This window comes from Armigeres subalbatus, chromosome 2, assembly GCF_024139115.2.
Source record: "Armigeres subalbatus isolate Guangzhou_Male chromosome 2, GZ_Asu_2, whole genome shotgun sequence".
Lineage (NCBI taxonomy): Eukaryota > Metazoa > Arthropoda > Insecta > Diptera > Culicidae > Armigeres > Armigeres subalbatus.
In genome coordinates, this window is record NC_085140.1 from 131,671,680 (window position 1) to 131,697,664 (window position 25,985).

At 39.1% G+C, this 25,985-nt stretch overlaps 1 protein-coding gene across 2 annotated transcripts in view; it reads right to left on the reverse strand.

The window, feature by feature from the left end:
* The window catches only part of LOC134210854 (uncharacterized), a 75,167-nt gene extending 53,169 nt beyond the window's left edge, over positions 1 to 21,998 (reverse strand). The window contains exon 1 of one of the 2 annotated variants that reach the window (XM_062687213.1): positions 21,303 to 21,998. The gene's annotated coding sequence lies outside the window, so the exon portion shown is untranslated. The remainder of the gene's footprint in view (positions 1 to 21,302) is intronic. The other variant, XM_062687214.1, reaches the window with a different exon arrangement.
* Positions 21,999 to 25,985: the final 3,987 nt, after the last annotated feature.

Genomic DNA, 25,985 nt, shown 5'->3' on the forward strand with positions numbered 1-25,985 from the left:
TTTTTCTTATGACGCTCATTTTTCCGTTAATAAAATTTGTGATTTTTTTCTCATTCTAGAACTAGGTTGATAATTTTATTACTCATATTAAAATAGCTAACGCTAGTCGCTAATTGTGCATTACGATATCTTTATTATTGCATTAGAATTAAGTGTTTCATTCTTGGCAGAAGCTAAGATAGAAGCCATTATACACAAACGGCATTTTGCTGCGCTGTTCAAGAAACAAACAGTAATCAGCTTGGCTTATGCAAGATAGATCTAGTGCACAGCGAAACTGAACATTACTGGGCTAGCGACATTACACCAAGTGCGCTAGTTGGTTTAGTTTGTGTACTGGTTTGCGTATTGGAAAAGGCACCCGCGAACAGGCGCAAACACATTGTAACTGCACTTACGGGTAAACACTAACTGCCACAGTTAACGACTTGCGGATATGGCAGAGGTTAGGCAGGAGCGAAAAAAGTATCGCGAGACAAATGCGAGAAATGCGTGGGCATTATTTCTTGTTTACATCAGCTCGCGCGCGCGGTGAGCGACCGTACAGGGATTTATTCACACGTGAGTATAAATACCGTTCAGGGTATGGCGTTATGAAATCATCATCGGGTTAAATTGAATCTGGTGCGGTCCCGCTGAGTGCTCGCTGGTGAGGCAATGCTTTTTTAATTTTCGTACACGACTAAATTACACAAATTTCTCTTGAGCACATTTTATTCAAAACAATATGACTAAGGCCCATAATATCCACAACAAACTATCGAAAACGCCAATTTAACAATTGCCAAACAAATCCCATGGGGGAGGTTTTTTTTTTAAAGAATCTCCAAAAGCCTAAAACGATAACTTTGGATCGCCGTTTAATGTCTTTATTATGTGTTACACGACAAATTACCAACGTGAATCACTTTAGAGCACCACTTGATTATCACCAAAAACAGTCAATACGTGCAGCAAATATATGAAATATTTGCTTAGAAGTTTAAAACATTTAAAATATTTAAACTTTTGATTTACAATAAATGTTTATTTATTTATTACCAGACTAAGCCTGGAGTAGCCTGTGCTGCACATAAAAGTCTTCTCCATTCAGCTCGGTACATGGTTGCACTTTGCCAACCACGCAGTCTGCGGAGAGTCCGCTAATCGTCTTTCACCTGATCGATCCGCCTTGCCCGCTGTGCACCTCGCCTTCTTGTTCCCGTCGGATCGTTGTCGAAAACCATTTTCACCGGATTATTGTCCGACATTCTGGCTACGTGCCCGGCCCACCGCAGTCTTCCGAATTTCGCGGTGTGAACGATGGATGGTTCTCCCAACAGCTGATGCAACTCGTGGTTCATTCGCCTCCTCCACATACCGTCCGCCATCTGCACCCCACCATAGATGGTACGCAACACTTTCCTTTCGAAAACTCCCAGTGCGCGTTGGTCCTCCACGAGCATTGTTCAGGTCTCGTGTCCGTAGTGAACTACCGGTCTTATAAGCGTTTTGTAGATAGTCAGTTTGGTACGGCGGACGATTTCCACCCAAGCAGCACAACTTGTTTCACTATTGAACATTTCACTGTGTTGCAACTATTCGAATAGAAACAATCTTTGCGTATGTGCCATCAAATATAACTCTCTTGTCATCTAAAAAGCACAAGAGTTGGAGCCTACGGAAACATCATCCTTCGATTGCAGTAAAAATGCAATAATGTTGCAAAATACTACAGCGGAAAAAAAATAAAAAAATATATAAAACTGGATTCGATTTATGGATCTTGTGATTGATAGTCCTCCACTCTACCACAGCACCATTTAACACTTCGAAGGGACTGCATGTTGACTCACCATAAAAACCATACGATTATGAAGTTTTGTACTCGGGTTTTCTGTTATTTGATTGCACCGTCACTGGAAATAAATGTGAGTTGTCAAAACGTTGAACGATGCTAAATTAAACATGAAGACACACTCAACTTATCTGCAACTTAATTTAAACAAATAAATAAATTTTGAAAGACGCATTGAAGTTACATGGTAAAAACTCAAAGGTGCAGCCCAATTTGGTTGAACGCAAAGGTGACGTAGGACTATGTAGCTATTCGAAATTGATAGTATTTGCCATAATAATTTGTGTCGTTTTATTAACATTGAGCAAACTGCTCGGAGGCCAATTGAATCAAGAAGTCGAATAGTTGTTCCCAGTTGGATGGCCTTTGAGTCTCTAACCGTGGAATTAACATGACTCATTGGCCGCTGAAGCCACTCGACTAGCTTTCAGTCGGGGACATCACAATCCTTACTTTGCCACGAACGCTTACATCGCGGGCAAGTCATTTAACTGTAATGCTTTTTAACTGCAATTCGATAGTTGAAACAGTTTTGCAGTTATCGGACCGCTAAACTTCCAACTGATGTCAAACTTAATGACAGCTGCATTGCGCTGTACATTTAGATGCACTTTTATTGCATCTGACGTCGATTGACAACAATTTGACGTCTAGAATGCGTTGCAGTTATCGAACGGCATTCGGTAACTGAAAAGTAAACATTTTGCAGTTATCGAACGGCTACTATAAATATATTTACGTTTGGTTTCACGCCACTTCTGATTCTGCTTATTTCTCCTTTATTTCGGCCATTTTTGAGGATGGTGTCCTCCAAAAAGGTCTTTATGCATACAAAAGAAGGTTGATCCGACAATCCGATATGAACTTTCTTTTAATTTGAACGGGTGGAATCACTAACAGCAACCAAGCTACCACACTAAACCCGAAACAATCCATTTTCGCAATTAACTCTTTCTTTCCATAAAATGCTGGTCCTGATTTTTCTTTTCCCAATGCGTCTTTCCAATAACTAACTGCATCCAAATGCTTGACAGCACCTTGCGTTGAAATTGTCCGACCGTCGACCGCCTTCGTGCTGCTGTGTCCGCTCCGCTGCATCGTATGTCGAACCATTCTTTGTGGAATCCTGATCAAAATGGCTCGCGTGCGCCGAATAGCAGCTTTCTTGTATTTAATAAATTAAGCCCGTTAGCCCCACCCCTTTGTGATCTGATATGGGTGTAAATAAAATGTGCACTCATAAAGATTAATGAAGGGGCGGGGCTAATGGAATTACTTCATTAGATATAAGAAAGCTGCTTTTTGACGCGCGCGAGCCATTTTGATCGGGATTCCGCAGCAGACAACGGACTTTTTGAAGAATGACAAATTCTAAGAATCTTATGAAATTTTTTCGCAAGATTCTGAGTTTGGTTATGAGCTGTTGGTTATCTAAGATGCGTATTGTTGCGAAGAGTAACAACAGAAATTTGACTCAAGACGAAGTTTCTTCATATTACAAAACATTATCTTTCGGCATCTGTCTGTCCGAGCGACGTTCACCGATGGGTGGTTGCTGTAGATAGTTTCCACTGAGGTGGCGTCTTCATTGATTTTATACAAAAGAAGGTTGATCCGACTATCCGAGATAAACTTACTTCAAAGTGAAAAACTCAATCGTAAATAGCGAATTTGATAGTGCGTCGGAGGGAGATGATGTAGTGAGTTTTAATGGTTTAACAGTCCGTTTTCGCAATTAACTCTTTCTTTTCGTAAAATGTTGGTCCTGAGAAGAACCAATTTTCTTTTCCCAATGTTCCTTTCCAACTGACACCACAATTTGTAATAAATTTTCAGCATCGGTGTGGGATCGCCACAGTGCTATTTTTATGGACAACCTTTTCTTCATATGAAATTCTGGTTCATTGAGGTTGAATGATCTGCAGCAATACATCGAGCACCACCACCAATGCGATGGATTTTCTTCGAAAATGTTATAAGCGCCTCCGTGATGCTGTATCCGATCCGCTGCGATCGCTTTGAAGCGTCTGCTCTGCGTAAAATCTTGTTCAAACTGAGGATTAGATGCAAACACGCAAGTGATTGATTTTTGATGTCTGTGCTAGTGATGCATGTACGTGATTGGTTGGTTGACCTATTTCTAAACTTTTTATCAATTTTCGATAATAAAAAATCAGTATTTTCATATAAATACAAAGAAGCGTTGACTCATCCTTGATCGAATGGTCCAAAAAAAATTAAAATCCATCGAGAAAAGGCTAAGATATTAAAGTTTAAAATCTATCAAATTTTCGTGACGGTCTCCGATTTTCGCAATCGTAAAGAGTACCCCAATATAAAAAATAGAAAACACAGACGTAGTCCTACGTCAAAAATATGCAACTTGATGATTTTGTTTGTTTGTTTCCAAATGCCAAACCCGTACTGCATTGCAATGTTAATGAAACATTGATCACAACTCGAACGTTTTTGACATCTTGAAGCAACTTTTCCGTACTTTGATGTTTTTCCAATGCCTTAAATGAAACTAAATAGAAACAAGGTGCTTTTTGGAAGATGTTGCGTGTGCTACTTGGGCAGCCACTATGCGTCTCCGAATTTCTCTGCTGGTATCGTTATCGGCGGTCACCAGTGAGCCCAAGTACACGAATACTTCAACCACCTCGATTTCGTCACCACCGATAGAAACTCGTGGTGGGTGGGCTTACATTGACCTCTCTTGAGCCTCTTCGTACTTCGTCTTCGACGTGTTGATGACTAGTCCAATCCGTTTAGCTTCGCTTGTCAGCCTGATGTAGGCTTCCCCCATCCTCTCAAAGTAACGTGCCATGATATCAATGTCGTCGGCGAAACCAAACAACTGGACGGACTTCGTGAAAATCGTATCACTCGTGTCAATCCCTGCCCTTCGTATTGCTCCCTCCAAAGCGATGTTGAATAGCAGGACTCAAGAATAGCGATAGGGACTCGAGAATGCCCCTGAAACTCGAACTGCGCACATCACCCGATCCATCGTCGCCTTGATCAACCGTATCAGTTTATCCGGAAATCCGTTTTCGTGCATTAGCTGCCATAGATGGTCTCGATCGATTGTGTCATATGCGGCTTTGTAGTCGATAAATAGATGATGTGTGGGCACGTTGTATTCGCAGCATTTCTGCAATACCTGACGTATGGCGAACACCTGGTCTGTGGTAGAGCGTTCACCCATAAATCCATCCTGGTACTGCCCCACGAACTCTCTTGCAATTGGTGTTAGTCAGCGGCATAAAATTTGGGAGAGTAACTTGTAGGCGGCGTTCAGCAATGTGATGTGACTAACTGCTCACATTCGCCGTCATACCAGTCGTTTCTCTGATCCAGAGCCACCGTGCCTAGTGCAGCGGTTGCGGTGCTTTCAATGGCGGATCGAATATCTCTTCAGCCATCTTCAAGAGATGCTTCGCCTAGCTGCTCTTTCGTTGGGAGTGCCACTTCCAGCTGCTGCGCGTATTCTTGGGCTATTCTACCGTCTTGTAGCCGCCCAATGTTTGGCCGCGGCGAACGACTCCGACTTCGGACTACCATTCCGCGGGAGGCTGCAAAGTTTATGCATCGTTGGCCGTTGTCGTTCGATACGGTATGCAGACTATCCGGTCCGATGACCGGTCTATACATTTCCTCCCTTCCTACCTGAGCGTTCATGTCACTGGACCGGATAAATGTATTCACGGGAAATTCTCAAGAGTTTTCACGGGAATTTCGAAGTAAATTGTTCAGAAGATCTATAAGAAATTCATTGAATGCGAACGAGTTTTTTTTAAAGGGAAAATCGAATGGAATACTATGAGAAATTCTATGGAACTGAAAACAAATCTTTGGATTTTTTGTGCCGTCTATAGCATTTTTTGGAAAATTCCTCATGAAATTGTTTGAAAAGCGGAAGCGATACCTGGCCAAAAGTCATTGGGCGGAATACCATTTGGCAGAATGTCACTTGGCTGAATAACATATTACACGAAAGTCATCCAGCCGAACTCTATTTGGCCGAATTGAACGTTTGACTCAAACGCTCATTAAGTCGAAAAATGTATTTGGCCGAACGTGTCATAGGACCGAGATTGTCATTCGCTGAACGGGTAATATGGCCAAAATGTCAACCCGTTCGTCCAAACGACTAGTTCAGATTTTTCCGTTCAACCGAACAACATTTTCGACCAAATGACATTTTTGGCCACATGCCCTTTTCGGCCAAACGACCAGTTGTCCGTCTCGGCTAAATTGCTTTTTCGTCCGAATGGTTTGTTTAGCCAAATAACATATTAGGTCAATCAATTGTCGGCATTGTGCTTTTGGACCTTTTCTGTCGTATGGTATGGTCGTAAAGCCATTTGTCCGAATGCCACTGAATGGTTGATTAACATGTTAAGAAAGAGCCGAGCATAAACCATCAAGCCGAGTTCTTTTTGACCGAACTGATCGATCGTTCAACCGTAACGGTTTTGGACGGTTTGGCCAAACGGCATTTTTGTCTAAATGACTTTTTTAGCGAAATGAACAGTTCGACCAAATGATTTTTTGAATACCTTGCGTGCTCAAGGATTCTTTCAAAGCAGAACACTATAACTTAAAAAATGGTGATTATACTAGTGTGAATACCTTCTTATTGGACATAGATTGGCACACTATCATCGATCAGAATACAAGTTCTTCTCTTCAGTAATTGCATTTAGCAATATTGTGTTGTATGCCATCGACCAATTCATTCCAAAGCGTTTCCGCAAGTCTCCGCCAAATCCACAGTGGAGTAGTAAACGTTTTAAGCGTTTTTAAAGATTAAAACGATCTGCCTCCCGAAATTATTCGAAGTTCAAATCTTGCCATTATAAACAAATCTATTTCTTTCGTTGCAAACAAAAAGCTGTTTACCTTTAACCAACGAAAAGTTCAACTTGAACTACGACATAATCCCAAAGGATTCTGGAATAACGTCAATGACCAGCAAAAATAATCTGACCTACCTACTGTCATGACTATGGGTACCGTTGAAGTTACGTGCAGTTACCGAAGGAACCTGTGATCTTTTCAATAGTCGTTTAACAAGCGTTTATACTCAAGAACTCTTGATGCGCATCAAATTCGCATAGCTGCTATCAACGTTTCTGTTTGCCTCCTAGTCGGTAATCTTCCGTTCGTCAATGCTAAAATTGTTGAAAATATTTGTTGCTCATTTAAGGCCTCAACGAGTTTTGGACCCGATGGTATTGCTGCATTTGTTCTGAAGAAGGGCTCCGAAAGTTTATCAAAACTTCTGCCAAAACTGTTCAACCTATCGTTTTGGAATGGAACATTCCCTAATCACTGGGAAACTCCTTTATTTTTCCTGTTTTGAAGAAAGGCAACAAACGGAGGTCAGCAACTACCATAGTATAGCTGCCTTTTGTGCCATGTTTACAACTGTCGCGATTACAGCTCTGAACATCAACTTGGATTCATCCTGAAGCGTTCAAGAAGCACTAACTTGAACGTCATACATCGTGCATTGATTGAGCTCTGCAGAAAAGACTACAAGTGGATTCAATTTATACTGATTTCTCCACGGCATTCGATAAAATCAACCACAAGATTGATATTTCTAAGTTCGGAAATCTCGGTTTCTCTGGACCTTTCCTCTGTTGGCTCGAATGTTATATATGTGGTCGTAAAATGGTCTCATCATACTTTTCTGCTACTTCAGGTGTACCACATGATAGTCACTTATAGCCATTTCTTTTCCTAGTCTATCTCAATGACGTTCATCAGCTTATAGAATCAACTAAGTTGTCCTTTGCCGACGATTTAAAATTTTGCTGGATTGTTAATAACGATTCTGATGCCTATTTCTTGCAAACTCAGCTTGACATGTCCACCGAATGGTGTGAGATCAACCATATGGTACTTAATGTTCTAATACAAATGTTCTGAGATTTCACTCTCAACGCTCTTCGATTGACTACTTTACAGTTACATTTATCGACTCTGGAATTCTCTTCTGTTGTAGGGTCACCATTTTTGTTGAACGAGCGTCGTGATGTAATTATCCAGGGCTTTATTGTTTTCCGACCTTATACAATCAAGAATTTATTGCTCACATTTGCTCTTGCATTTGAACCTAAATGCACCTCGTCGTCAGATTAGGTTTAGTTCTTTTCTGTTCCTTCAGGTTGCTTTGACTTTCACCTCTCTCGTTCCAATCTTCGGGAAAAAAATTCGTCGAATACTTGCCGCTCCTAACACAAATACCATCTGATATATAGTTAGTCAAGATATTTAAGTATGCCCGACCATTAGATAGTAACAGATTTATATCACACCTTGTTATTCTGTTACAGTAGTTTTTTATAACAGCGGTTGTTATAAAACATATACCATTAGTAGTTAAAATAACAAAAATTGTAACAAAGTCTCTTTTAGTTTTAACAAAATTATTACTGAATATGTTATTATTTGAACAAAAATAAAACTCGTTGTGTTACATACAACGTGGTGAAAATAGCTTGTACTATAGCAAATTATGTTCCTGAAAAGATTATGATTATCCATAATGTACACAGAAAAAAATTCCATGGTAACAATTACTATTTTGTAGACAACCACAAATTTTCAGTTAAATTAATCATGCATTCGGACGGGTTCGTTGTCTGCTGGAAATCGTCGGTGCGTATTCTTAAATTAACCCTCGGAATGGTAGTTTCGAACGCAACATTTTTTTGCGTGTAGGCAATTAAGTGTGTCCAGCTGGTTCAAATTTGGATGTGGATTCAAGTTATACTGTAGGTAGTACCTCACTTTTTTCCAATTCCTATCTACCAAAAATGTAGGCAATTTTTTTTCGGTGGAAATAAACATAACACATACTATATATAATAGCCCTGTTTGTCTGTCCGGTGACTAGCCACCAGACGTAGCACTCGGCGATATTCTCACAAAAAATAAAATGTTTGACACTTACATTATTTTTTACTATCAGATGCAGAAAACAAAACCAGTGATAACCCTAGACAACCAGACACATCATTTGAGGAAAAAAATCACAGACAACAGACGTTGAATAACACATGAGCCGTTTAGATTAAAAAAAAAAAAAAAAAACACTTGCCACGGGCGCTTCTGCGTCCACAAATAAACTAGTTATGTTATAACCATGTTATGACGATCATGAAATTTTATTTCCTCCATCTTTGGCAGAGAATTTATAACAAAATTATTGCAAGTTTTGTTATTTGTAACACATATTGATATAATTGTGATAAAATTTTGTTATGACTAACTAGTCGGGTGTACCTTCAAATTGTAAAATTGTAATAGACATAAGAAATATTGTATCTTTTGGAAATTGTAATTTCGGGGTCTGGGTCATTTGGCATAAAGTCAATTGGCATAACGCCATTTGGCATAAGATCATTTGGCATAAAGGCCATTTGGCATGACGGTCATTTGGCCTTACGGACATTTGGCATAATTTTGAACTGCAACAAAAAAGTGGGTCATTTGGCATAACGGACATATGGCATAATTTGGAACTGTTAAAGGGAAAGTATTATTTGATGTATTTTTTCACATAGTTAGAGTAGATCGAGGAAATGTTCTGATAGATTTAGACTGACGATAGACATTTTTCCGAAGGACGGACAAACGAAGCGGCAGAACTACTTCCGAGAAAGGGATCACATCCGTCATTGACTTATTCCAGAAAAACGCCTACATCCAAAAGAGAATCTTGATTCCCCTTGCTTGATTTCGGACAAACAGCTACTTTTGAAGAATTGAATCCAAGATTGTCTCAATCCGGGCAGATGACTACTTTCAAAGAAGGAATCACTTCCATCATTCATTGTCTTACCACGGGCCAACGCCCGGGATTGAATTCACTACCTTATTTAGGAAAACGCCTACATCCGAAGGACGAATAACATCTACAATTGCCGTATTTGGGACAAACTTCTATTTCCACAAAAGAAATCACCCTTACTTAAAAAAAGGATCAAATCCACCATCGCCTTATTGTGGGCAAACGAATACTTTTAAAAAAGTATCACATTCGCCATTGCTAATCCGGGCAAAAAGTTATCACATCCACACTTGCCTTAATCTGAGCAAGCGCCTAATTTTAATGAAGGGATCACATTAACCATTGCCTTCATCCGGGTGAGCACTTGCTTTTAAAAAAAGGGTCACATCCACCATCGCCTTATGCCACGCCACGCCATCTTTTGAGAAAGAGATATCCATTGTAGTAATTCGAGCAAATGATTACTTGTAAAGAAGGAATTACATCCATCATTGCCTAATTCCAGGCAAGCATCTACTATTGAAGAAGGGATCACATTCACCATTGCTTTAATCCGAGCAAACGCCTATTTTTAAATAAGTGATTATATCACCATTTCCTCATCCGGGCGAGCGTCTACTTTTAAAGAAGGGGTCATATCCACCATCGTATAATGCCGGACAAACGCCGTTTTTTTTTAAAGAAAAGATCACATCCACCATTGCCTTAATCCGAGCAATCACCTACTTTTAAAAAAGAAATTGCATCCATCATTCCCCTAATCCGGGGAAGCACTTATTTTTAAAGAAGAGATCACATCCACCTTTGGATTAATCCAAGCAATCGTCTACTATTGAAGAAGGGATCACATCCACCATTGTCTCAATCCGGGAAAACGGCTACTTTTAAAGAAGGGATTACATCCACCATTGCCTTAACCTGGTCAAACGCATCCCGATGGATCCTTTATTTCCAATGGAGATATAACATTTATTATTGCTTCATATTCGGTTAATACATGCTTTCTTCGAAAGGATTGTGTCTGTTAAATATTATTATCAAGCTGTGTTACATGCACCATTTCGTTTTTTTTTACTTAGTTTAGTAACTAATTTCATGAACACAAAAAAAATATGCCAAAAAATTGATAAATAAATAAAGACTGTATGTCCGTATGCCAAACGACATTTTCGGCCAAATGGTCCTTTCTGCCAAACGGCCAAATTATTCTAAACTTCCACATACATACGAATTCGTAATTTTCTTCTTGTGTGGAATTTATAAGAATTTTTACCAAAAACTTTGGAGCTTCAACCGGATATTTTGGGGATATAGATAGAAAAATTCAACGGAATTTCCACTGGTTCTTTGGAATGTGCGACGAAAATTCGGCGGAGTTGTACAAATTGGGATCGGTGTAGAACATTTTAGATCAGTGACGTGACAGATTATAAACGGTGGCGCTGCGCACACATCTATTCTCATTTCTCAGTTATTATTATTTATTTCAGACCTCTTACCAAACAAGATTTTTCGCCTTATGACCTTATGATCACCAAACGACAATTACGGTCATATGATCTGTTCGGCCAAACAACATTTTCGGTCATAAGCCCGTTCGGCTAAATTACATTTTCGGCCAATTGGCTCTTTAGGTCAAGAGACCTTTTCGGCCATACGAAATTTTTGGTCAAATGACAAATTTGGGCAAACGATTTTTTCGGCCAAATGACTAGTTCGGTCGAACGATATTTTTGGCGGTATGTCAATTTCGGCCAGACAATGATATTTTTGGCCAGATACAATGTTCAGTAAAACAACTTTCGGCCTATAGGTGTTTGACCAAATGGCTTTCGGTTGAGTGACATGAAATGGATTTTAAAAATAATGTTTTAAATATTTTTTTTATGGAAAATCAGAAATTTGTTTTTGCCACTTATCTAAAGATGTTCTTCTAAAGCAACTCAAGAAATATGCCATTCTTCTTCTTCTTCTTCTTCAATGGCTCTAAATTCCAACTGAAGCTTGGCCTGCTTTTCAACTTAGTATTCTATTAGCATTTCCTCAGTTATTGATTGAAAACTTTTCTATGCCCGCCATCGCATGAGTATGTGTTTTAGTATGTAATGTTTTCAACCCAGAAACATCCTCGACCGGACCGAGAATCGAACTCACCATCTCCGGATTAGCGATCCTACGCCTTTGCTCGCAAGGCTACTGGGGACCAATGAATTCTAAGTTTCTCTAAAGCTGTACTGATGTTATAAAGTATTCCTTGAAACCAATGTTATGCTTGAAACTTCTTTTGAATACTTTTATTTCAAATCCTTTGCGTGTTACTCGCGAAGTAATTTCAAAAATTGCTACAAGAAAGACCTTTTTGGAATTTTTCGAAATAAAAGATAATCTAGTCCACTAAAAGAGCTTAATAGTTTTCTTAAATAATCTTTGCTATTTTATTCTGAAAAATCAAAGTTCTCGAGTAAATTTCTTCAAATAAGTACTTCTTGAAAACGTGTAGGACTAAAACTTATTGCATAGTTTATCATAAGAAATTTCCAATTGAGTTGCTAAAAAAGAATGTGCAATTTTGGATTTTGAAACGGTATCTCACATCGAAATTTGAGATCTACTAATCAAGCCTGATCGATAGACAATAATGTTGCAGGTCGATTCAGGTCGAATAATTGGTTCATATGGTCACCATCTTGTATTTCTATCCGCCGTATAGAATTACAAAACTACCTCAAACATCGGTTCTAGAGTTTTATTCATGTTTTCATGTTAAATTGATCTAATTGATCAATTAGTCCATATATAACCGCCATCTGGAATGTTGGTCTGCCAAATTGGTTTTAACAATAGTGTCGTACATCAATTCCTACGCAACTATCCTACATAATTTGCAAAATTTTATAATATTTTATTGTGCCAGGGATTTTATTATAGACCTCAGTACGTTTGACAGGAGACTCAACTGTACCTACCAACTTCCTGATCTCACTGAAAATCACCAGAGAGAATGACATACCTGCACCGAGTAATAGAAATATTGAGATTTGGCAAACATTTGTACGAATTAATTTACTGAAATTTTGTTACAAATCAGTTGTTGAAATATCGGCTTAAGCTAAAATCAGACATTGCCTACTAAAGAAAGACAAGCTCGGTGGACTAATGGTGGCAATCGCTTCTGCCTTATAAGCAGCGGATCGACCCCATGCTCAGCTCATCCCTTTCTTACTTTATATCTCAGTTTTAGCTCTTTCTGTTTTCACATTTTATCAAACCGATTCCTGATGTGACACCTTTCACACTAACAGTTACGAAAACATCATTCCTTTGGTACTTATGAGCGGTTGTTGAGTTCTTTGCATCTGAAGCGGGTGTCCGACTGATCATTCTTCCTCTTCCTTGGCATTCACAAGGACGTGGCTAGGACAGATCTCGACTGTTGGAGATGGCATTGCTTCCATCTAATATGGTAGTGATTAGTGATTAGTAAGAAATCAATATCTGTGCTGATCTGTTGCTTCACATTCCGAAAAAGACTTATATTCCCGTACTGCAGCCAGGTGTACTAAACAGTCATTTTGACCGTAATCTCCCAATTCACTCTTGAATATATTTGTGATCTTTATCGTGCATGCTCAAATCATGAAAATGTTTGATTTCAGGATTTGACGATGTTTTGATTCAGTATAGGAAAAGTATCTATTTTATAAAATTGAGTGTATTGTGGCATTTTGTAGCAAACACCTCCAAACTGGTACCAAATTGTTTTCCGAGAAAAGTTTCAATTCACTTTGGACGAGTCATTCCCACATTCCGCGCGCCATGCTGGTTGCAGTAAAGGATAGGGAAATCATTCAATGCTTTCGATTGATTGTAAATTAAGCTACATCATGTAAGCGAATATTTTCGCGACCAGACGGCTCACCTATCTACGATTTTGATTTGTATTTTTATGATGCTTTTGATTGTTCTATTATTACATTTTTATTGAAACTATTAAACGAAGCAACATCCAATGAGCTCAGCATTATAATCGATATTCTGCTTTACCACACGGTCAAGTGTTTGCTCCATACCATCAAAACCGGAACAGCTTAAGGGCCAGACCTTGCATTCCCTAGTAGGAAATTTCTCAATAGCATTCCAGCTGGTTCCGATTCCATCTCGCTTACGACGCCAACTCGCACACACTTCGCCCATTTAAAACCAACAACAAACAGTAATAACTAATTTACTTTATATATCGCGAGTGGGTCATCAAGTTGATCCGGCACTTGAGAGAAACGCTACGGTTCCTTGCCACTCGCACAAAAGTGCACATTATCAAATCCGTGTGGGTCGGACTGGCCAAGAACCGGCCGTGTTTTATCTCCCATGCCCGTCGCGCAGTACCAATATGGGTTACCGCCAGTAGTGTGTCAGCAGAGTCTGGGCAACCCGAGTAGGTGGAAATAGCTCAAGAACATCAAATTGTGATCTTTATGGTAAAATGGGATTTGAAAATCTTTCATCGAAATATCATGATCATGACCAGGGGATAATATCCTTTCTCATTGTCAAAAGTTTTTATTCTAATAATTCAAAGCAATGTTTCCAACTAAATGCACTCATATCAATCAAGTCAATGTCACTTTAAGATCTTTAGTTTATCGCTTCTGCCTGCAACCAGCGTGTGTTGGTTATTATTTGCAGTTCCTATTATTGCTACACGCCACACTGGTTACCGCCGCCGTCGCCGCGCCGCAGTTAGTGAGATGAGGATCAGCGACGGACCGGACGACGGTGTCTTGGCAGTCTTAAAACCCACTTCGTGAAGGGAATTTTACATCGCTCAGTCGCTCGGAGACGACTTTAACGTGCGAGCAAAATGTGTTGGCGGGTAGGCGTGAAGGTCTCTGAGGCCGTCCTCGTCGTCATCGACGGCGGCGGCGGCGGCGACTGCACCATACTCGCCTCACATACGAACATTAATATCGTTTTGAATGTTTTTGTTGTTACCGATGGACAATTTATTGCCAACCCGTGGGATGATGATGATCCAAAACGAATAATATTGTGTCTGTATAGCGATTTTGAAAATACTTTCACACACACGGGCCGGAAAATACGAGATCAAGGTTACGCCTCTCCCATCGGGGAACGTGCGAGGGTGCTTCTGAAAAGTGCTTTATCTCGTGAATTTAGCTCTGCCGGAGAACGAATCTAACATGACGACACTAATCAATAAAGCAATCAAGAGCATTGTAAACAATTGAAGGTGGTAGCACTATCTGCTGAAACAGTGGTCGTCAAATCATGGCTCACGGGTTGAATATTGATTCAATTTGACGATTATTGTATAGTTGTTTAGATTGTGATACTTTTCAAAGACAAATTTATGAATTGTTCGATCCCTTTTCAAAAAAATCTTCTAGCCTCCTGAGCCCTAATTTAGATCTTTACTGTACACCTTTACTTTACTATGATTTACTATAAAGAAGAAGAAGAAATTTTTGACTTTATGAAGTACTGTTAGTGGCTTGTGTTTATTTTTTAACCATGTCCGTCTGCTAATTTGTGTATTTGTGAAGATTTTCATATAAGTAGAGGAAAGTGGTCGGTTGCCGGCACTACTGGTCGGGTGTCAGCACCCCGGCGTAACTTTTGACAGATAAAATATATGGGCATTTTGACAAATTCCATGTATGCGCTATATAAACATGTCCTTTTTGTACCGGATACCGATGCAAACAGATGCCTACACCCAAAAAACAAATCTGACAATTAGTGTACAAAATCTTGGTATATGCAATTCTGTAAGCATTTTATACAGATAGTGTATTAAACTAGGGGCCCTCCTTAGCCGAGCGGTAAGACGCGCGGCTACAAAGCAAGACCATGCTGAGGGTGGCTGGGTTCTATTCCCTGTGCCGGTCTAGGCAATTTTCGGATTGGAAATTGTCTCGACTTCCCTGGGCATAAAAGTATCATCGTGTTAGTCTCATGATATACGAATGCAAAAATGGTAACTTGGCTTAGAAACCTCGCAGTTAATAACTGTGGAACTGCTTAATGAACACTAAGCTGCGAGGCGGCTTTGTCCCAGTGTGGGATGTAATGCCAATAAGAAGAAGAAGAAGAAGAAGTGTATTAAAATAATACAAATTTGTAAGATTGCAATACAACAATTGTATTAAAATCTTCCAAAATTGTATATGCTAAATTATCATACAGTTTCTGCAAGGTTCTTATGCAGAACTGTATTAAAATCTGCCATTCGCTTATTAAGATGTACGTTTGGTTTGCAGATCACTTTGAGGTGGGAGACAAAAGTAAACTCAATCCAGTCGTTAGGAATCGATACTTCTATCTCCAAACATGACCATGCTATATGAAAATCAAATAATTTATGTTGGTGTATTCTTAGCATGTGGAACTGTATTAGTGGTGATCACCATCCTTCGATTAAACTCGAGCTCACGATCCATGTATGCTAGACGGGCGCTTTGCCGCTTAGCTACGAATGGGAATGGGCCCGAAATGGACGTTTAGCCGAAACGGTTATCGGACCTTTTAATTCGAAGAAGATGTTTGACTGCTATTAAGAAGCTATTAAGCTGAATAAGTCATTCGGTCGAATAAGATGTTAGACGGAATAAACAATTCGGCAGGAATGTTGTTTGGACAATAATTACTTCTGGCCGAATGGCCCATACAGCCGATAATGTCATTTGGTCGAAAATATAATTTTGCAAAGAATGCCATTTGGCTGGACGATTTTACAGTCGAAAAGCCATTTGACCGAACAGGCCACTTGGACAATTCGCTCATTTCAACGCACGGGTCAAAAACAAATTGACCAAATAAGAGGTTTGTTCAGAGAAGCCATTTAGCCGAAAGAGAGGATTGGCTGAACAAATGATTCTACAGAGAGTGTTGCTTGGTCGAAACTCATTTGTAAAAATATGAAAATAAACAAAATCCAAAGCAAATGATGCAAAAATCGCATATGATGATCTTATTCGCGTAAATAAAGTAAATTGCGTGTAGAACAACTCGAAGAATTCGAAAAGCATCCGTATAAAGATAAACCATGTAAAAGGCTGGTCTAGTGTCACCATAAGTGAAGAAATTTGGAGTATGTAGGTTCACGGCAGGTATTTTCGCCTGGTTTCTAACTGTCGTCATAGGCTTGAAAACCAATGAAAGAGATACTTTTTGCTATAACTCATCCATATTCAAGGGTTGGCTCAGGAAGAACGTTCTGATGTGTTGGAGTTATAGTAAATAGACGTTGCTTTAATTGATTCAGAGCCTATGACGTTTTGAATGTGTTGCCAAAATCTAATGGTAGTAGATTTGCTGTTAATTATTTGACATTTTTAGTGAAAGGCCTTCATTTGTTATAGAACAAGTTAGTACACAATATTATCCCATTTCACTCTAATCTTAAAGATACGTATTACGAACTCAACAATAAGGTCGTCTTCAGTGTCTCGTACTAATGAAGTTGCAGTTAGCCCGTATCGAACGTGTTCAACGCAGTTTTGTTCGGTTCGCCCTCAGGAGATTGCCCGGGGCTAGAGACCTTGATAAGAGAAACGCGGATGTTTCGCTTTATATGTTCCGGCTTGCCGTTCCCGTAAACGTCAACTATTTTGGGCCGGAAGACATACCTCCGTTTTCGGTCAGCACCATCCTTTAGAAAGATGTTTTAACCTGCTCAATAAGTTGACTGACTTCGATTTTAGCTTTAGTAAGGCTTCCTTTAAAAATAGAATTAGGAGTAAATTAGACGTAAGTTAATTGTTAGATACAACAGTCTGTACAACATAGCTGAAGACAAAGAAATAAATAAATGATGATCGGAAATTTGCTTTTTATTTTTGTTATTTTTTTCCAGACAGCTGCGAAAGAAGAAATGTTAACCGATGAGGTAAGAGTTGAGCCCACCAGCGGTAAAATCGAACAAATTGGAACTGGATGAGAATGTAATTGCTCGACAAGGGTGTGTGCAACCGAAACTGCCGTTTGGCCGAAATAGTCGTTTAGCTGAAAATGTCATTTGGCGGAACGGGCTTTGAACCCGTAAATGTCGTTTGCCATTCTGTCATTTGACCGAGAATGTCAGTAGGGAAAGGCCGATCAGTAGGGAATGTGAAAAGTGTTAAGTGATTAATGATAATTGAGAAGTGAGATGTGAGAAATAAGAAATGAGAATTCTTCACTCACTGTGAACAGCGAGAAGTCCGAAGTAAAAAGCGAGAAATGAAGAGTTGGAAGTGCGACGTCTCACTCCTCGCTCCTTATGTCACATTTTGAAAAATGAGAAGTGAGAGGTACGGCTTTACTTCTCACTTCTCATGAGAAGTTAGAAATTAGAAGTGCAAAGTGAGATATCTCATTTCTCACTTCTCATAGGAAGTGAGAAATGAGAAGTGAAGAGTTAGATCCCACTTTCCACTGTAAAAAGTAAGTAGTGCGATGTAAGAAGTGAGAAGTTTTACTTTTCACTTTGCACCTCTCACTTTTCGCAGGAAGAAGTGAGAAATGAGTGGTTCGAAGTGAGAAGTAAGACGTCTCATTCCTCAAATCTCACTCCTCATTTCTCACTTATCACTTTTCACTCCCTTTTTCTCACTGTGAAAAGTGGGAAGAGCGAAATAATTTCTAATTATTTCTAACTTCTTATTTCTCACTTTTGTAGTGAGAAATGAGAAATCATGATAGAGAAGTATGATGCCACAGGGGAAGGGTCGTTTGGCCGAAGCCCATTAGACTGAAAGCCATTTGGCCGAATGCCGCTAGGCCGAAACCCATCTGGCTAGAAGTCATTTGGCCGAAAGGGTCATTTGGCTGAAAGGGTCATTTGGCCGAAAGGGTCGTTTGGTCGAATAGGACATTTGGCCGAATAAGACAAAATAGATCAAGGGGCCCTCCTCAGCCGTGCGGTAAGATGTGCGGCTACAAATCAAGACCATGCTGAGGGTGGCTGGTTTCTATTCTCGGTACCGGCTTGGGAATTTTTGGATTCGAAATTGTCTCGATTTCCCTGGGCATAAAAGTATCATCGTGTTAGCCGCATGATATACAAATGCAGAAATGGTAACATGGCTTAGAAACCTCGCAGTTAATAACTGTGGAAGTGCTTAACACTAAGCTGTGAGGCGGCAATTCCCCAGTGGGGGATGTAATGCCAATGAAGAAGAAGAAGATCATTTGGCCGAATAGGACGTTTAACTGAATAGGTAACTTGGCCGAATAGGCCATTTGAAAAATGAAAAATTAGGATTAAGAAGTGAGACGTCTCACTTCTCACTTCTCATTTCTCTCTTTTCAAATGACATATTTGGACAAATGTCCTATTCGTCCAGATGTCCTATTTTGCCAAATGTCCTATTCGGCCAAATTACCCTTTCGGCCAAACAACCCTTTCAGCTGAACGACCCTTTCGGCCAAATGAACGTTTCCCTTTCGGCCAAATGCCCTTTTCGGCCAAACGACTCTATATGGTAGTAATGGTAGTAACGACCCTTTCAGTCAAATAACTCTTTCGACAACCCTTTCGGTCAAATTACCCTTTTTGCAAATCACCATTTCGGCCAAACAGCCCTTTCGGTCTAATGGTATATTCGGCCAAACAACTTTAGGCCTAGTGGCATTCGGTCGAATGGTATTCGGCCAAACGGCCCTTCCCCGATGCCAAAAGACCTATGAGGGCAAATAACATATTCGTCCAAATTACATATTCGGCCGAATGACTTGACTTGTTCGGCAAAATTATCTGTCCGGCCAGATGACTTGTTCGGCCAAATTACCTACGGCCGAATGACTTTTTGGCCAAAACGTTTACGGCCATATGACCTTCTCGGCTAAATGGCTTGTCGGCCATATGACCTTCTCGGTCAAATGGCTTGTTCGGCCATATGTCCCGTTTGGCCAAATGACTTTCGGCCAAACGACCCTTCCCCGATTCTGACATTGATTTTTGGAAAGGCGATTATGCAGTTAGTTCAAACTTTTTTGGTGAACTAATGCGGCTAGCAGGAAATAGGAATAAGAATAGGCTGCAATCTATCTGGTAGTAATGTCAGTTGAGCGAGTTATGCTGATTAGAGAGAGTATGTATTGATTTAAATTTCGAGATTAATTGATTAGTTATTATTTAACAGAGAGGAGGAGATGGCGACCATGTTTCACTCAAACTCTGACAGATAGCAATGGGATTTCCCATAGGAGGGAAGAGCAGAATTAGCTTCGACTTCGCGAATAAATCGGGATTTTACGACAACTCTGGTTGCAATAGCTAATTAACAACTGTTAGTTAGTTTTTTGTTGTTTTTGTTTGTGAAAAAGTTAGTAGTTTTTTGTTTCAAATAACTAAGTCACTGGTAAATATATAAATTTTGAAATTTGTTTTACTGATATCTCAGTAAAATCGTAATTTACTGAACTAGATCTGTAAGAATAATTACCGAACAACAAAACCCTGGTTAAGTGTGTTTCCAAATAGGTAATTATTTGCAGATTTTTGGTGGAACGTATTCACATAACTTGACCTATTCAATATGACATAATGCTATCCCAATTATTTCCTTCACATCATGATAACTTTACATTTAGCCATGACCTCATTAGAAAGGTCGTCTTCAGTGTCTCGTAGTGGACTCAACATTTCTTGATTTTGATCAAAAATCTGCCTATTTTTATTTCTGTTTTTTTTCTCTATTTTCCATTCTTTCGCACTTTTCTAATATGTCGTACGAGCTTTGGTCACATTTACTTAATTCATCTCTTCGATTTATTTTGATTAATTTGTTGTCTAACTTTTCTATTTTGTCAAGTCCATTCAATTTCAACTTGAGATAAGTGACTAATTCTTATGAATAATCAAATTTGCTATATGGATTTCTTTTGCTCCATATTTAATTATTGTCCAATTCTCTGCTGCTCTATTTATGCAATATCCATTTAATCAATATTATTCATGTATTGTGGATACATAATTCACTCATCCCAAGTTTTCTCTCTCTTCTTAATTTTACGAGCCGTTATATTTGTCACAATGAGACTGTTTGTGCAGTTTTGACATTGTACAATCTTTCTAATTTCCTCAAACACATTATAAATAAACAATAATTTATAAATTTATAAATTAATCTATATTTACAACCGATTTCAACAAGCTACCTTTCTCTGAGATTTAAAAGAGGTCTATGTCCAATATCAAATGGCACTGAAGGTACGGTAAATACACTCAACAGGTATTTTAACAGTTATAAAAATCTTGCAAAAACTGTATTAAATTTTGGCATACCCAATTTGAAAGATTTGAATACAATCATTGTATTGCAATTTTACAATTTTGTATCAATTCAATATATCATCTGTATAAAAACCTTACTCTTTTTGTATCAAACTTTGCAAAATCTCTATGTGCCAAGATTGTATGCAGAATAATTAGATTTGTGTTTTAGGTGTAGATAACCAGAAGTAATTCTTTTCGGCATTAATAGAAAATCAGCTTCATCGCGTAAATAAAAAGCTATGTGTATGCGCTTCTATAAGGTTTAATTAAACTGAAAATGTATATTATTATTCGAAACCATGTTGATATATTTACTAGTTGTTTCTTTCAACGGCAAACATTGTGAGCCGACAACACTATATTCTTGCACTCACCTTTGCACGGTTTTCCTAGAAAATATTGTACGACGTCTGTTTTGGCGTTATTCTATTATTTTTTGTTGATGAACGTGACCGTGTCTCGATGGTCGCTCCGTGCCGGGCAATAGGCTGCGGCTATATTTTTAGCTTTTTTGTGTACAATTTTTCAGCACATCAATTTTTATTTTCGCACACTACCGGATTAGATCATTTGCACATCGAGGAGGATCTCGCGTTTTCAAGACACAGGCACAATGAGGTGGTAGTGTACAAGCGCTCTGGATCGCAGCGATCGGGTCCAGACTATGGCATGGAAAGCAACACAAGTGTCAGCAACTTTTGCACTTCTCCGCGAAACCACAAAACCGGATCGATTTCGCCGAGTTTAGGAGAAAACGTTTCCCGTTGGCGACACTTTTTGCCTCCTTCGGTTTGTCGATCGACTCCGTTGAAGTAATGAGTCGAAGAAAAGATCACTTTAAATAAACGATAATGGTACAACTTTTTCCTCGCAACTTAACATTGATTTAACTCGTTGGTACTAGGATTTGCTTGATGTTGGTAGTAAAACTAAAAAAGCTGTATGCGCGCGAGATCTGAATCAATCACAATAAATGATTTGCGATTGACACAGACAGCTATTGATCGGAACCGTGATCGACCGTTGCCGCGAATGATTGAAATACAACTGAAAGCAATGAATGAACGTGGGTGACCAAAATGCTCAGCTTCGGCGGCAGACACGCGCTAAGGCGCTCTAACACAAGACAAGAAACGACATCGAAGCTCTGCAGCCGAGCGAGCCGGTGGATGGTTGTCATCGCGGTTTCATATAAGCAAGTAGGTACTACATGCCAAGCACCTACACGCGCAAAGTGGTGAACGCTACCGCTAATGAATGCATGACCGTTCGATCGCCAACGCTTATTCGCGGTTGATCATGCGCAAGTGCGGCTTGGTAGGGATGGTCGTGAAATCGATCGTTCTCATCATTCGAACGATTCATGGCAAAATTACTACCAGTTTGAACAAAACCATGTTTGATTACTGGCATATAATACGTTTTATTCCAATAATAACAATTTCAATAAAATCAACAAATATATTACATATGCAACTCATACAAAAAGTTCAATACTTGTGTGAGGCATTATTGGATGAATCTGTGCATTATTAACTTTCACTTCACACAGAGGACATGTGGGAAATGGCAAACAAAATGTTAAAATATCAAACGCTTATAAAATGTTATCTCAACCTTACCAACGTATATCTGAGTTAGTCGACAAAACCTGTAAAAATCAGCAAGCGTATATTCATCGTCAATACAAGTAAGGGGCTAAGAAGCGTTTTCATGTTTGTGCTTCTGTTTCAATGGCTCTACGTTCCAACTGGAACTTGGCCTGCTTTTCAACTTAGTATTCTATTACCATTTCCTCAGTTATTAATTGAAAGCTTTTCAATGCCATTGCACGAGTATGTATCTTGCAATGGATACATTATGCTCAGGGTGTCGAGGAAGTTTCCAACCCGAAAACATAGTAGACCGGACCGAGAATCCAACTCGCCATCTCCGGATTGGCAATCCTACGCCTTTGCTCGCAAGGCTACTGGAGACCCCAAACTTGTATACATGTGCGAAAAAAAAGATAATCGGATAGGCAGCCCCCGCAGAAAAGTGATGATTCTAGCTTTGTTCTCGCTCATTTTGAGTTGTTTAAAGCACAACTGTGTAGAATAAGTTGAAATGCATCATCAGAACCAGTCCTCCCCGCGTTTGGAGCTTTTTAAAAGAAATTTATCAAATCAGTTCTTTATTATTGGAGCTTGCGAAAAAAGTCTCTCACGGTATGTTTCTTCTTCTTATTGGCATTACATCCCCACACTGGGACAGAGCCGCCTTGCAGCTTAGTGTTCATTAAGCACTTTCACAGTTATTAACTGCGAGGTTTCTAAGCCAGGCTACCATTTTTGCATTCGTATATCATTAAGCTTCGAGGTTCGATTCCCGCTGCCGGTCTAGGCAATTTTCGGATTGGAAGTTGTCTCGACTTCCCTGGGCATAAAAGTATCATCGTGCTAGCCTCATGATATACGAATGCAAAATTGGTAACCTGGCTTAGAAACCTCGCAGTTAATAACTGTGGAAGTGCTTAATGAACACTAAGCTGCGAGGCGGCTCTGTCCCAGTGTGGGGATGTAATGCCAATAAGAAGAAATATCATGAGGCACGATGATATTTTTATGCTCAGGGAATTCGAGACAATTTCCAATCCGAGAATTGCCTAGACCGGCACCGGGAATCGAACCCAGCCACCCTCAGCATGGTCTTGCTTTGTAGCCGCGCATCTTACCGCACGGCTTAGGAGGGCTCACGGTATGCTACACATCGTATATGTATACAGAGGTGAAAAGTGAGAGACTGTTTTATTCTCTTTTAGATTCAATCCCTGCTTGTATGAGAATAAGGTTTGGGATTTCTTCAGGACCCTGTGCTTTTCCTGATTTGACTAATTTGAACTTCATAGAAACATTGATGAGCATTGATTTCAAGATTTTTCTTTGGTAGGCTCAGGTGTGTATAACACTTTACGGAGCCACTGTTGTATATGATATGTACAATCGATATAATCTTATTAATACGTTGGTAAAGAGGGATATAAGTCAACGTACTCGTGGTGACACGGGGTTAGGTTTACAATGCTTATGGATGGAAGCGGCTTAGCATTCGGAATCAGGGAATTTCAGCTTCATTTTCCAGATGACCAGATCTACGGGGCTCTATGGAACAGAAAGACAGATACAAAACAAAAGAAACATTTTGAGATAGACAAAAAACAAAAGATTAAATTTTAATGTCAGAAGAACAAATGAAGCTATAAAGGCCTACATATAGACAAAATCACGATCTCCCAGAACACCTCTTGTCTCCCTCAAGGGTTGTTTACCTCGGGCCACATGGGCATCCAATAGTTGCTCTCTGGAGGCTTTGTTTTCCGATAAGAATCAAACTACGTGATCGATGTCATCATAACCGGTTCCGCACCCACATTAGTTACATTCGACAATATTTATTCTGTAGAGATGTGTGTTTAGTGAATATGATTGAACATAAGCCTCGACATCACTCGAATGAAACCTCCCTACCTGTAGCTTTTTTATTCTGATAACTTCTGGACCCTGTGGCATAATCAAAAAATTACAAGTACTTGTAATTTCCGTCGCATAATAATGTTTTGCCAACTAATAATATTAGTAAGTACTAAGTATATTTAATAAGGTTGAAATTACAAATCCGTCTGGTTCATTTTCCTGTCAAAATTCATCCAACAGTTCACTGTAAATGCGGAGGTAAACGATTTGTTTACGTTTGTTTGCAAATCTGTGGATATAATTCAATATACATTTTGCCTGATCTCTCTATTATAGATTGCGGTGTTCAATATGATTTCGTGGTATTTATAGGCGGGTGTTGGGTTTGACATGGGTTTTAATTTAAACGATTTGTACGTTACGCGAACGTATTCGCCATGACAAATCTAATCCCACTAGATTAGAGAGTTTATATTTATGTGTGTTAAGGTTTGGATTTTGCTTTCAGTTCGATTTTGAAATTCAGGCGATTTCTTTTAAAGTAAAACTCGACTTGACAGTTAAAACCTCCAAAAATTTGAGTTCAAAATGCTTTGGGTTCAGTTTTGGGTTTCCGTGTAGTGCATAATTGCTAATGAGCTTGAGCGCCCCACCATTTGAATTCTTGATGCCAGCACTTAAGTATTTCTGCTATCTTTTCAGTCATTTGAAAAGTTTCATAATTATCAATTTTGTATTGGAACGAGAAATATATTCATATTGTATTCCACTCTATGGTAATACAAAGCACTTTGAATACTAGTTTCTTTCTCTGCATGCCGTTAGAAACAATAAAACGATGCATATTTATTATGTACAGCTGAAATAATAAAATAAAAGCCACTTGTAAATTAAATTACACCACCATTCATACCTACTTGTAAAAGAAAACTACAAGCGAGCGCTAATAATTTCTACTTGTATTTCCTTTAGCAACAGTTAGGGTAAGACGGTATAATATGCCTCCCTCCAAGGCAACTTCTAGATATCTTTTTCCTTTTCAACGCAATTTATACAAACTTTGTGTTACTTGGTAGTCCAGGAAGTCGCAAATGCATTGCCCGTGAATAGTCATATAAAAATATTACAGATAACACGTAATAAACCTTTTTTGAAAAGTCGTAAAAAAATGGATTTCAAAAAGTGCCTGGAAAATACGCCTCAACTTAACCAAAGTCGTTTGATAGCCCTTCATTAGTTTTTCTATGAATCCCATAATAAATTGATTACAAATCCTGATGTGCTTTACATAAAAAAAACCTACATAAGTCCATTCAAACAGGTTTGAATTACATTTCAATAGTTTCCATATATGTAGGTATTTTGGAAGCAACTGCTGCAAGCTCGCCGCGCTTGTGTCCAGTTGGTAAGGGCAATTTTATATCATATAAACCACTGAGAAAATTTATTTTGTTGCCCGACTGGGTATTTTAGTGCAAGCTTTGCGGACAGTATGCTAGCATCGCTACAGAATGTTGAGCAAGCAAACATTGAAAGTTAAAATGATATGGAAATGCTAATATCATCTTCCAAACTTAGACGTACATGTTCATGATAGAATTAGAG